The sequence below is a fragment of the Pantherophis guttatus genome, chromosome 1, assembly GCF_059756535.1.
Source record: "Pantherophis guttatus breed Tessera chromosome 1, ASM5975653v1, whole genome shotgun sequence".
NCBI lineage: Eukaryota > Metazoa > Chordata > Lepidosauria > Squamata > Colubridae > Pantherophis > Pantherophis guttatus.
Genome location: NC_142063.1, coordinates 194,029,132 through 194,041,673, shown reverse-complemented (window position 1 = coordinate 194,041,673; position 12,542 = coordinate 194,029,132). Strand labels below are relative to the sequence as shown.

At 45.8% G+C, this 12,542-nt stretch overlaps 1 protein-coding gene across 3 annotated transcripts in view; it reads right to left on the bottom strand.

Annotated features, from left to right (window-relative positions):
- Window positions 1-11,868: 11,868 nt before the first annotated feature.
- Window positions 11,869-12,542, bottom strand: part of MEIS1 (Meis homeobox 1) — a 176,289-nt gene continuing 175,615 nt past the window's right edge. For all 3 annotated transcript variants that reach the window (XM_087882276.1, XM_087882278.1, XM_087882277.1), the window contains one exon: window positions 11,869-12,542. This exon is cut by the window's right edge and continues 943 nt beyond it. The gene's annotated coding sequence lies outside the window, so the exon portion shown is untranslated.

The following is a 12,542-nucleotide window of genomic DNA, read 5'->3' as shown; positions in this document are numbered from 1 at the left end:
GATCTCCAGTGGGGTTGGACCTTCTCTCCCTCCTCTTTCCTTTCTAACCAGCGTAGAACCAGGTCCTCCCGTGGCTGATTTTGGAGAGGCGGCGGGCAAACATGCGTGCGCGTATCTTCACAGACAATAACCCAACTTCTCTTTGGGGATCGGAGAATTTATTTCTCCCCTGTCCAGAGAAGCGCAAGGATGAGCACCCAGCGCGGGAGCCCTAAGTGCCTTTACCGGAAGCGACGTCCATTGAAATCAGCGGAACTTACTTCCAATAATCGCGGGGCCTCCCGGGCCGTGGATGCCCTCAACGCCAGTGGGCGAGGCCTGAGCACGCCTCGTGCGTCACTCTCCCGCGCTTAATATAACTTCGCGTCCCGTCTCTGGTAGGAAGCTTAACCTCCATTGAATGCTGTGGCTGAGCCCGATTGCCGTTCTTAGGCAGGATTCCCCGTCGCTCCTTTTAATATGCGACCCTCGAAGGAGTGAAACCTCGTTTCCCCCCCCCACCTCCAAAGGCACCCCCTTCCCTTACTTCCCGCGGGGATCCCAGGGGCTCTCGCCCCTGTTTCAAGCCGTTGTCTTCGCCACCCACCTGCGCTGGCCCGATACCCTTAAGGGGCAACAACAGGCAGAGAGAGAGAAAGAGAGAGAGGCGGGGGACGCTCAGCAGTAGCAGGAGTCTCTCGCCTTCTCAATGGCTATTTGCGCCTCTGCGCTCCGCTGGGCCCAGCACTTCGCCGCCTGTCCCTTGTTTATTTGGATGTCATCTTCCTAACGTGGCAGAAACGAAGTGCGCTCTCAATCTGCGGCTGGCGAGAGGCCACTTTCGCCTTTCGCTCGGGGGTGCGCGCTAGTAACGAGCCAGGCAGCGACCGGCTTAAGGCGGGAGCCTTTCCCTCGCCTTTGTGATCATCATCATCGTCTCTCCTTTAGCGCCTCGGCCGTTCAATAAATCTGGCGCTTACTACCCCAAACCCCCAATAAAACTACAGAGGACAGAAAACTCCGGTGTTATTTTCCTTCTCGTCTGCCCGCTCTGCCTTTCAGTTTCTTCTCACCCACCCCGGTCTCCGCCGTCTTCACGGAATCTATTTCCAACTCTTAAAACACCTGGCCCCGGTGGCTGGATTTTCTACCTGGGACCCCACAATCGGTTTCTTATCCCATGAATCATCCCCACGTAGTGATCTGTATCTGGCGGTTGTGTCTCCCATGGCGAAGCTTGTCCCGTCCGGTCACACCAATTTGCTGGAGCGAGGCTCCTGCGCTATAGTTTCCTTATTCCGGATTTCAAAACGCTGATCCGTAATACATTTTTGCTGTCAATGGCTAAGGTTCAACTCTTTGCTGTTAAGGGAGTGGGGAGTAATTTAGTGGTTGTCTGGCGCCCCGACTTTACAAAAGATCGTTTCTTAAGACTCTTGGGAACGGGTCCCAGCGAGCCTTCCAAGCGAAGGGGGTGCGGCATTGGCAGGACAACGACCACGAGCGCCCCTTCGCCTCCTTCTCCCCCACAACTTCACCCACTCACAAGAGCACAACCGCACGGAGGGAACAAGCCAGCGCCGGTTTTAGCTGCAATAAAATTGCCTTCAAGTTCTTTGGTCCGATTTGCAAGCGGGAGAGCTTTCATTAAACGGGAAGTTGCAGACAGGCGGACTGGTCACCTCTCCGCTTGGGAGCCAGGTCTGTGTGAACGGGCACCTCGATAAGAGAGGTGAGTCAGGAAACGAGCCATTTTCGCGGAGACAATGATGTGGTTTTGCTTCCTTCCTATAAAAAAAACAAAAACAAAAAACAAGAGCAATCTATCAAATCTGCCTGTCACTGCTCCCCCCCTGCCCGCTTTTCATATGGATTTCCCTTCACCCGGCAGTTAGCATGTGAGGCCCCACAATCACCACCGGTTCTGCAATAAATTTGTGTGTGTGTGTATATATACACATACATATACACACACACATACGTGCAAGCATATATACATACAGATACATACATATACATACACACACACACATATAATACACATCTCAAAATCAAAGTTGCCCCCCCCCATGCCAGACACGTTTAATCATTGTTTAGGACAGAAGTGGGCGGCCGCTCTGCAGAGACCCGTTTTTTATACAGAAAGGGTCACCCCTGCCGAAATTTCAGAGACTGGATTGAGCCCCACCGAATAATGGGACCTTGGGAGCTACCAGAAAAGGCATTGAGCAAATTACACCAAGAAATTAAACAAGGAAGAAACGGTTGTGGCTGTTTCTTTTGTCTTCTGTTGTTTGTCTGGCAACAGGAGACTGTCCGACCTCTTCTCAACACACTTTAGGCTGACTTATGCGAGGGAGAGTATTTCTAGTGATTCTGGAACTTTTCATCTTAAAGATGTAAAAAAAAAAAAAAAAAAGCAGGAAGGAAGGAAGGAAAGGAAGAAAAGGAAGGAAGGAAGGAAGAAATTAAAATTCTTAATAACATTTATTCTCAAGCTTATAGTTGCTTTTTCATTTGATAAAAAACATCAGAACTAATTGTTGTAAATATTTTTTTAAAAATCAGAAAAGCAGCTACCTAAACCATGCTGGGGGTCGAGGCGTATAAAAATAAGTATTTCGGAGGAAAAGGAACAGCGTTTCTCTGACGTCTAGAAAGGACATAATTTATTTGTCCTGGTCGCATTACCATTGTTGGAAAAGGCTTCGTAAACAGCGAAAGGGGGAGGGGCAGGAAAAGCCAGCTTGCAGGTCATTTTGCTCCTCCCCCCATCTGTAATCAATCACTGGCAAAAAAAAAAAAAAAAAGCAAAAATACTGTAAATATTCCACAGATTAAAATGCAAATAAAAGGTAGAATATGAAGCATTAACATGACAATCAAATATTTAATAACTGTAAATCTGGAGGGGTTTTGTTGTTGATGCAGCTGTTTTTTATACGGTTTTTTTTAATGTTAATGTAAGATTTGTTCTATAAATAATTTCTAAGTTGAGAGTGATTTTTCATTATTTTAACCAAGATTTCCTGGCATGAAATATTATTCCTCCTCTCTTTTAAAATTATTCTGGATGAACGACTCATTTTGATTAATTTATTGGGGGTAGGGAGAAGGAAGAGGAAGTCCTCCGAAAATGTAATTCAAACATAGCATAACATTCGCATGGTGATCCATATCAAGCGGTTCTTTCGAAATACAGCCAGGAGTGTTTCTGTTTATATAGCTGCAGATGGAAAGGCGGCTGGAGGTGGGAGAACGATTAGATTTATAAAAATAGGAGAATCTCACGAAAGTTGACTTTTACTTTTACTTTCAGACTGAAATAAGAACCAAAGGAAAGGGCAGCTCCAAAGCTGTGACAAAGACCTTCTAAACCAAGCAGCTTCGCCTGGCGGGTACCTTTTCCTCCAAAATGCTTTTATTCTTTGTTCTCCCTCACAAAAAAAAAAAAAAAGAGAGAGAGAGAGAGAGAGAGAGAGAGAGAGAGAGAGAGAGAGAGAGAGAGAGAGAGAGAGAGAAAGAAATGGAAAAAGAAAAACTAGATGTTGTTTATGTACTGCTGCTGGCAATTTAGCAAATTTTCACTGCTAGTCTAAGTTAGGGACATTGGAGTGCAGAGGATTCCCGCAACCTACTCAGCTAAAATTGGTGCCTGTGTTAACGTGATTACCTCCCCTCACCATTCAGAGAGAATAGGTGCAATTCTTTGTTTATGCTAGCAATTCCATTCATTTGCAATGGTTCGACTCTGAACTCTAAATACAGCCCCCCCTCTTTTTGGTGCGGGGGCATGGTGGGGGTTGGATTGAGAGGCGCGTTCTTATTTCTTATTGGGATATTGAAGCATCTTTCTGCCTTCAATTAAATCTCCCTTCTCAGGCAGTGTATTCTCAATAAGTCTTGCGCCTTAATTCTAAGGGAATTTGCCCCGACTCAGGTATCACAGAAGTGAAGTTGGCATTTGGCAAACAGGTCTGGGGACACCAGATTAAGTGGAGGTGTGGTTGGGTGGTGCCTATCCAAAGCGGCTACCATCAACTGTATGGACAGGGTGAAATTTAAAGTTCGACCAAGGTGGGGATGGGAGTTAAGTGCAGTACGGTGATCAGAGGCAATTTTTATCTAAAGAAAGCTATGCAATTTTATCTAAAGAAGGGAATCGCAATCAAGCAATTTCTTTTCTTTTTTTTTAAATGAAATGTGTTGTCTGTTTGGCATTTTTTTTTTTTTTTACTTATCCGTCCCATCCAAAAACCGGGGCAATGGGGAGGGGAAGGATGATTAAGAGAAAGATTATTAAATCCAGAAAAGAGTTCCGAATTTCCAAAACCTGGGCTTTGAACGCGGCAGGACCTTTTGGATATTCCTTCATTGCCCAGGCTGAACAAACAAACTTGGCAGCGTTGAGAGATCGCTGCACGATCCCGAGAGGGCAATTTAAAGAGGGGAGCAGAAATGACGCATTGCAATCAGGATCTTTTCGGTTCCGTTGAAATCAACAGGATCCGCGGTCAAATCAAAGGTCTTACAAGTCCTTTTTCGGCTTCGTAAAAGCACATTCCCACATCAACGGCTCCCCTTTCTATTGCCACTCCTTGCAATCTCCTGGCTTTATTTCTTCGCGGAATGTCCTAATCTCACGCCGAGCCAATATGCCATTCTGTTTAGCTAGCCAGTATTTTCCCCCCCTCCTCCATGCCAGCTGGTAACGGGACCATTTCATGAGGATGAGCTGGGAAGGGTTGGTCCCAGTTTCCAGTTTCAGAAGGCAGGTTGGTTTACTCTTTCTACTCTGGTAAGGGGACGAAACAGTGAATCGTCAGCTACCTGGAGGGAAATAGACAGAGAAGCTGGGAGGCGATCCGGTTTAAATTTGCAATCCACATTCATTAAGCGGAAAATACTAGTGGCGGAAAAGCGGGGTCTCGCTGGAAGGGTTAGGAAAAAAGGCCGGTGCTGAAGATAGTTCCCAGATACTGTGTCTGCCAATTACTCTTTGGTGCTCCCTTTATCAAGGGAGGGGAAAAAAGGGGAGAGGGTAGTTGCAGGGAACGGGGAATATTAAAGAGAGAGAGAGAAAGAAAAGGAGGGTCATAAGTGTTTATTCACTACTTTCCTCTGCCCACTTGTGACAGCGGAGTACACCTCACCAGGCAGGACTATTCTTTCCTTCCTTGAAATTCACGGCAGGGAGCATTCTGAATTTCAGCAAAAAGTTTGCCTAAACGTCGGGAAAAGAAAGCGAGGAAAATTTTCCTGTACAATCAGGTACGGTACACAAGAATACCCTCACTCACCCAACCAACCCCCAATCCAGAACAGTTCTTCTGTTTCTGTGGGGTTTGTGTGTGTGTGTGTGTGTGTGTGTGTGTGAATACACACAAACAGTACTTGTGTATCTCCTGACCCCACAATGCACAGTTCAGTTTCATTGATCATCTCTCTCCCCCCCACCTCACCCCTCCCCTTTATGAGATAATGCAATTACAAACATCAATAAGGAGCTGCAAGGGGAATCATTATGCGGTGACAGTGATAAATGACTGTGCAGAAATAGCATGCTTTTTTCGAACAATCCAGGCGCTCAGGGGCTTTGGGGGGCTGAACACAGTCACCAAGGAAACAGATGACATCCAAAATGGCACCAAAGGGGAAAAAATGAGCAGTCTTTTCGTCTCCCCTCTCCCCTCCTCTCCCCTCCCCTTCTTCCAAAGAGTTAGTTTTGGCTTTAGAAACAGCTGCCACACAGGCATTTAGTTATTTCATACATTAAAGCCCTGGAAGATTTTCTCCGTCCACTATATAAAATACAAAGCTGCTGACTGCTTAGGAGTTTATTAACTACCTTGTAGGAAGGACTTCGCAAAGCCTTTCAAAGGAGACCTCCCGCTATCCGCCTTTTGGGACAAATATTCTGTGTGGCTAGAGGGTTCGGTTCTCCCTTTCACCTTCGTCGTCCCATTTCTCTGTTCTCTCCCCCATCCGCCTTTTACACATATTCATACGCACATTTACAAGAGAAAAGTACCCTCCACCACCTTGTAATGGTTGTATCTTTATAAGCAAAAGTGTGTGTGTGTGTGCGAGAGAGAGAGAGAGCGGGGGGGAGGGAGGGAGGGAGGGAGGGAGAGAGAGAGAGAGAGAGAGAGAGAGAGGGAGAGGGAGAGAGAGAGAGAGAGAGAGAGAGAGAATCTTCCAGACTGGAATCCCAGCAAAGTCACACGTAGAAAAGGAGAAAACGCAGGTATATCACACGGGCAAATTCCAGGAAGGGGGGGGAGCACGTTTCCAAAAAGGTTCAGATACAATCCTTCACACGAACCTTCTCGAAAGAGGAGAGTGAGTGATAACCGTATCCTTTTACTTGAACTTGAAAGCCCTATGGTATTCTTTTTATTAGAGCTTTAAAGCAATTCAGAGAAATCTCCTTTGCTGGAAAACTTTGTTCTCATCAAGGTGCTTGCGCTGGAAAGGAGTCTCGAAACTGGCTGAATAGCCGTTTATTTTATGTACTCCTGAAGGAGGAAGAGAAAAGCAAATATTCATTTAGTCGAACTAGAATTCGAACAAAATCTAAGCCTGCCCTCGGTTCATTCACCTTTGTTAGACACGGGTTTTATTTGAGTTTGGGCTCAGAAAGAGAGGTGGTGTAATCAGCCGAGAACGGCTTCGTTTTGTTAACTTTACGAGGGGACATCTATACCCTTATAAAATCAGGCACCGTAGTAGCATCTGCGAAGTAAAAAAAAAATCTACCTTTCTAAGGAAAGGTGTAATTTTGCGAATACGGGCGCGACGGATTATTAAAGCATTATTTATCCATCCACCACCTCGCCTTTGGAGGAAAGAGGGAAAACCTCAACATCTCCTCCCAAACGCACACAGCATTTTCCTACATTTCTGTCGGGGGTCTCCACCGTCTGGAGATGGAGGGGCAACTGCCCCCTCGTCTTAGATTTGGGACCGGGCAACAGGGAAGAAGAGAGCACTCGCTTTAACTTTGTTTTCCGGGACTTTCGCCGGAGGCTGACACTTGCTTGGCTGGAAAAACTCCAGCCAGCTCCCCGCGCGCGTTTTAGGGGGGATTCCTCGAAGCCCACGCACATTCACACGTTCTCGCTGTTGCGCGACTTTCGGGAGGCAAGAGGCGAGGCGATCAAACGGCGAGGCGACAACTCTTGAATTGTCTTCACACCGACTTTGCTTTTTACCTGGCGGAGTCGAACATTATTTGCTTGGGCTCCGCGTCCCCCCTCTTACCACAGCCACACAAGGAGGCACCGCGCGGGAACTTGCACAAGTGGAAGCCACCCGCCTCAGCGCCAGAACGGGATTCTGGCTTTCGCTTCCTCTGGTCCCCGAAGTGCCCTCAGAGAGGGTCGAGGGTAGGCGACCGGGGAAAAGTCCAAGGCCAGGTGGGCCCGGACGACAGGATAGGACTCCGGAGTGAGAAGCGGAGGCCACGGATAACTATGGTGGAAAAAAAAGGGGGACTCGCTCTCCCCGTGCTTGCGCTTTCTCCGGGGAGGCTACGGGCGGATTGGGTGGCAGGATAAAGACAGACCCAGATTGTGGTGGTGGGCTAGAAGGGATGGTGGGGGGGGGGGTTTCCCACAGCCCGACGGTCATTTTTTGTTAACAGGCACGTATTGCAGGCGACCTGCTCAAGGGAGTACGGATAGGTCTCCCTTTTTCCTGTTGAGGCCCGTTTCCTTCCCTCTCTTTTTCGCGTTTCGAGGGCCAAAGCGAAAGGACCTTTTTAACACTTCGCCTGGATTTTTGTTTTTGGGAGTGCGCGGAAAGAGTCGAACCAGAACGGTAAAAATAGAGACCACGCTGGAGCCGAGATGAGCCCCAATTCACTTCGGAGCTTTGCCTTTCGGGGGATTGGTTTTTTTTTTTTTTTTTCTTCAGACGCCGGCGACCAGAGTTGAGCCTAAGGAAAAAGAACGGGGGGGCGCCTTTGCCCGACTCCCGAGAGCTCCGCCTCTTATACCTGAGAAGAGAGCCCGGGCGGTCAGGGACACGGACTGGCCACTTTGCCTTCCGTGGATAGGGACCCTCCTGCTCCTCCCTACAAACCCCTGAGGGGGACTTGGCTTTGTTAACGAGCAGGGCACGGCCGGCGTACGACGCGGCCACCCCCGCTTTCCTAAGGGAGGGGGGGAAGAGATGGCGGCAATTGCAGAAGCGCCAGGCTCGACCTATCCCCAGATGCCTCTCTCGCGGAGGCACGCACGCGCGCGCGCAGGAAAGCCACGCACGCACGCTCGCTGGCGCTTCTCTCTACCCAGCACGGTAAAAAAAAAAAAAAAAATAGAGGACGGAGGGTGGGGGGAGGCTAGTTAAGCGCTGCTCTCTCTGCTGAGGGGGAACGGCCGGCCAGTGTTACTGTGGGCCGCCGGCCGGACCCACAATTTCTTACAAAGTAATGATTCAAATCAACCGCCCTCACCCCAATCTTGGAACACGTGCTTGAAACGTTGGAAGAAAGCACTATTCAACTTGGGGGAAACGTCCAAACACGGCCGCAAGAGTCTCAAAAGTGGCCGTCCCGCTTCATTTCTTTTGGAAGCAGCCCCCTCCGCCTCCCCACAACACGCGCCGACCAGGCGGAGGACGGTTCACTTCTTCATTTCTTTCGACACCAGTTCATATTAATATACGCGACAAGCACCGACTGAAAAACAATCAGTCCAGGAGCCCCACCGCGCATGCGGCCTCGTCCGACAATCTCTCAGGGAAGGGAAAGCGGGGAGGAAGAGAGGGAGGGGGTTGTTTCCCTTTCGTAGAGCAAAAGCTTGAACAGAAACTTTTACGGTGTATTTTTTTTTTCGGGGTGGGGAGAGGGAAATAGTCCAGCAGGAATGGAAACAGCCCGAGGGTCGCCTGAGCTCTTCTGCAGAGAAGCCACCCGCGCCAAGTTTTTCCTCGGTCGACGACTTAAAACGATTTCCATGCGCAACTGCAAGCCAATCCCTTGCAAGAATGTCCATCCCAAATTTTATTATCCTCAGCTAGAGCGGAATCTCTATTTCAGACCGGAGGTTTGGAACGACGGAGGTTAGAGGAATATCGGGAAAAGGAAGGCGAGGGAATCGTTTTTCCAAATCCCCAAAAGATGGCAGTCGAAGCTGGCGTTCCGTCTCCTTTGGCTCTGCAGCGGGGGGGGGGGGGGGCAGCGAGAGGCAAAGAAAAGGAAGGAAGGAAGGAAGGAAGGAAGGTGGAAGACAACTGATCTGGTTTCAAATGAATCCCTCCAGAGATTTTTCAGGGCAAACAAACCCTACTCTTCTCTGGGCTGCAAACAGAGATGCATTTCAGCAGCCCGCCTGATCGCTTCCTGCCCCCCACTACCCCCGCGCGAGTGCCGCAAATGGGCCGAAGAGGCGCGAGTCAGAACTTTTATCAAGCTATGCCCTCGCTCGCTCCAGCCCGCGCCCACACCCCGATATGGACCTACGTTAATCTCGATCGTTTTGCAATGGACGGATCCAACTCAAAACTTGATTCCCAGTTTGGGAGGGTTGAGGGGGAGCCGGCGGCGAAGGAGAACCAGACAGAAAAAGAGTAACAGCGGCGCCTTCTTTTTTTCCCATATAGGGTAACTGGGTGTCCAAAGAGAGAATAATCTCCTGTTATTTATTTTCCCCTTTACTTCCAACAAATCTAAGAGGATGAATTGCGGTCTGGTTGCCAAAAAAAAAAAAAAGAAAAGAAAAGAAAGAAAGAAAGAAAAAGAAAGGAAGAAAGAAAGAGGGGGAGTGTGATAAAGGGGGGGGGACCCAAATTCTCTCCCTTCCCCCAACCCTCTCTTCTGTCGCTGCTGCCTTCGCTTTGAATGTGGGTAACTAGGAAACAGCCAGCAGCCTGAGAAGGCGGAATTTCCAACGTATAAAATGTTCTTAACGGAGCCATTGAGAGTGTGCAATAAGGCGTGAGGGGGAACTAATCTCTCCATTTAAATGTTTGTGGCAATTTTATCTAAATGAATTTTAATGCTAAACGAGGGATAATTCCCTATTTGTAACCCGTTTACTTCTCTTTCCTTTGCCTGTAAAAGCCGTCTAGCATCATGTGACGAACAATAACAAAACAAAAAAAAATTCTTTGAGAGTATTATTCATTAATGTGCTATAATTGCAGCTGATTAAGAGTAACCCCCAAATGCGACTGCCTTGGTTATATTTTTCGAGTAAAAAATAACTGTAAATGAAGGGGGGAAATCTATTAAAGAAAAAAAAAGATTTTTTCCCCTCCAAAACTTTTAATAGCACATACACTTTTTGCTCCGTTCCTGAAAATAAAACATGGGCAAGGCTATCAAGAGCTAACTTTGGCAGGAAATGTATTCTTAATTTTTCTTGGTATTGCAGGTATAAGAAAGATATAACTCCCAAGCCATCTCTAAAGTTGGAAGTTTCTTTGAGCAAAGAAAGGCTGAGAAGGACCTATATTAAACATTTGATTTTCTTAAATCACTGATTGGTTGGCAGTTTCCTAGACAGCCACGCCCTTCCCTCCATTAATGCAAATGACTCGATCTTTGTTGGAAGATATCCGAATCACTATCTGTACGATCTAAGTGGCTGTTTCAACATCAGTGCAACTTAAGGCATTGTGATTCTCAGCTTCAACACATACATCAGATAACAAAATCCCCCCCCCACTCCCCAATGGAGAAAGTAAGCAAATAGTAATTAATTACTAGCAAAGTCACACTCTGAAAACTGCATGCCTTCCACTAAGAGAGACAGAGAACACAGAAAATAAAACGATTCGATTTTTTTATGGCTATAAAATAAAGCTTCAAGTCAGGCTCTGAGCAGAAAGAAACCGCTTTATATAGGAGTAGTTATTTGTGGGGATTAGTCCCAGGGCTTGTCTCCAATGCTAGGTTCAAATTCTGGACAGTGGGGAGTGTGTATCTCCTCCTACATGCAGACTGTGCTGTCTTATCAACTGGCTTTTCTTTAAACATTTGAGATGTTAGTTGGATAGAGTGGGAATGCTCTCCAAGTGCTTCAAGCAGTAGATAAACCAATCTATCAAACTTTGCCTACTAGTCACCAAACAACTGGTCTCCCTTTTAAATCTAAACAGGGAATTGTTAAGGCGGTTTTATGGGGTGACATCTGTGTGAATGGCAGACATCATCGTTCTCACCACTGAGGTCTTTTGTTCCTATCAAGCAGTTTACCATTAAATCTTTTTTAAAATAGGGTTTTTTTTTATTAGTTTGCCTTAAGTGAAAGTTTCTCTTTTTTTCCCATGCCCTTAGGAAACTTTCTATAGATGTAATATTATTTAGAAGAAAATTATAAGGTATTGTAAACCTAAGCATGTTATTTGGTTCTAGTTAACCAGCTGGCTGCAGAGCAGAATATACAACTATGCTGGAAAATTGGTCAGTATTTCTATCTGCAGCCATTTGCAGCAACCAAATTTGTTTATGAACATTGGGTTTTTAAAGAGTAACATCTTTTACTGTAAGTAAATGCAGTAATTCAGGTATAATGACTGGCAAAAAAAAATTGTAATCAACATTAACATTTTGAGGAATAAAATTTAACTTACATCCTAGAGTAATTTAATTCAAATAACAAATATATTACATGACAGTATTCATTAATCTTGTGCAATTGATTCTTTTTTGATTTGGAATTATTAGCATCTAATAACAAAGATTTGGAAATCACTTGAAAATAGATAAATAGGACTAGGAAAGTTCACCATATAAAATACTTTACTTTAAAAAATATTACTCAAGCTGCCTAGTGCTAAAATTATTTTGAGAGAGTGAGACTGGAATAGTTGCTAGCAAATTGCTACAATTTTAGAGGGCTTGGGCAGAAAAAATAAAATTTTCAAGCAGTTGAGCCAGCGTGACAAAAATAATTTGCTTTTATTTTAGATTCAGTTTCATTACTGCACTTGAACTACTACAGCTGGGCTTTGAGTTATTGTACAATCCAAACAGTTTCATTCAGAAACTCTAAGACTTAATGTGCAATGATTATTAATAATAATTAGCTCCTTGGTTTCTTGATAGAAAAAAGGCTATCAACAAGCATTTGTTTAACCACAACAAAAGTATAATTAGCTTATCCCACTTAGTAAATCTGTATGCATGCCAACTCATACCAAACTGCTACTTTTACAAAAAGAAAGAAAGGAAAGAAAGAAAGAAGAAAGAAAGAAAAGGGGGAAAAAAGCAATAATACAGTTCATTTTTCCAGTCCTTTTTGCACAAAATTTATTTACAATGTATACATATATGCTCCATGATGGGACTATGGAAAAATGCACGACTGATGCTTTGCCGAAAAAAATAAAGTCAACATAGTAAAAATAACTCTTCAGTTCATGGTTTGAGAGGCATAAAACAGGAAGTGATGTAGGTGGTTGCTGCTGCTGCTGCTGCTGCTGCTTCTTCATGGGGATAATGATGCTCTGATGTGACAATTAAGGTCAAACACACTTTTCTCTTGGTTTCCATGCCTCCTCCTACCAGTCTCCTTAAGACATTGCCTGCAACAGCTGATTAATCATTGTTGAGG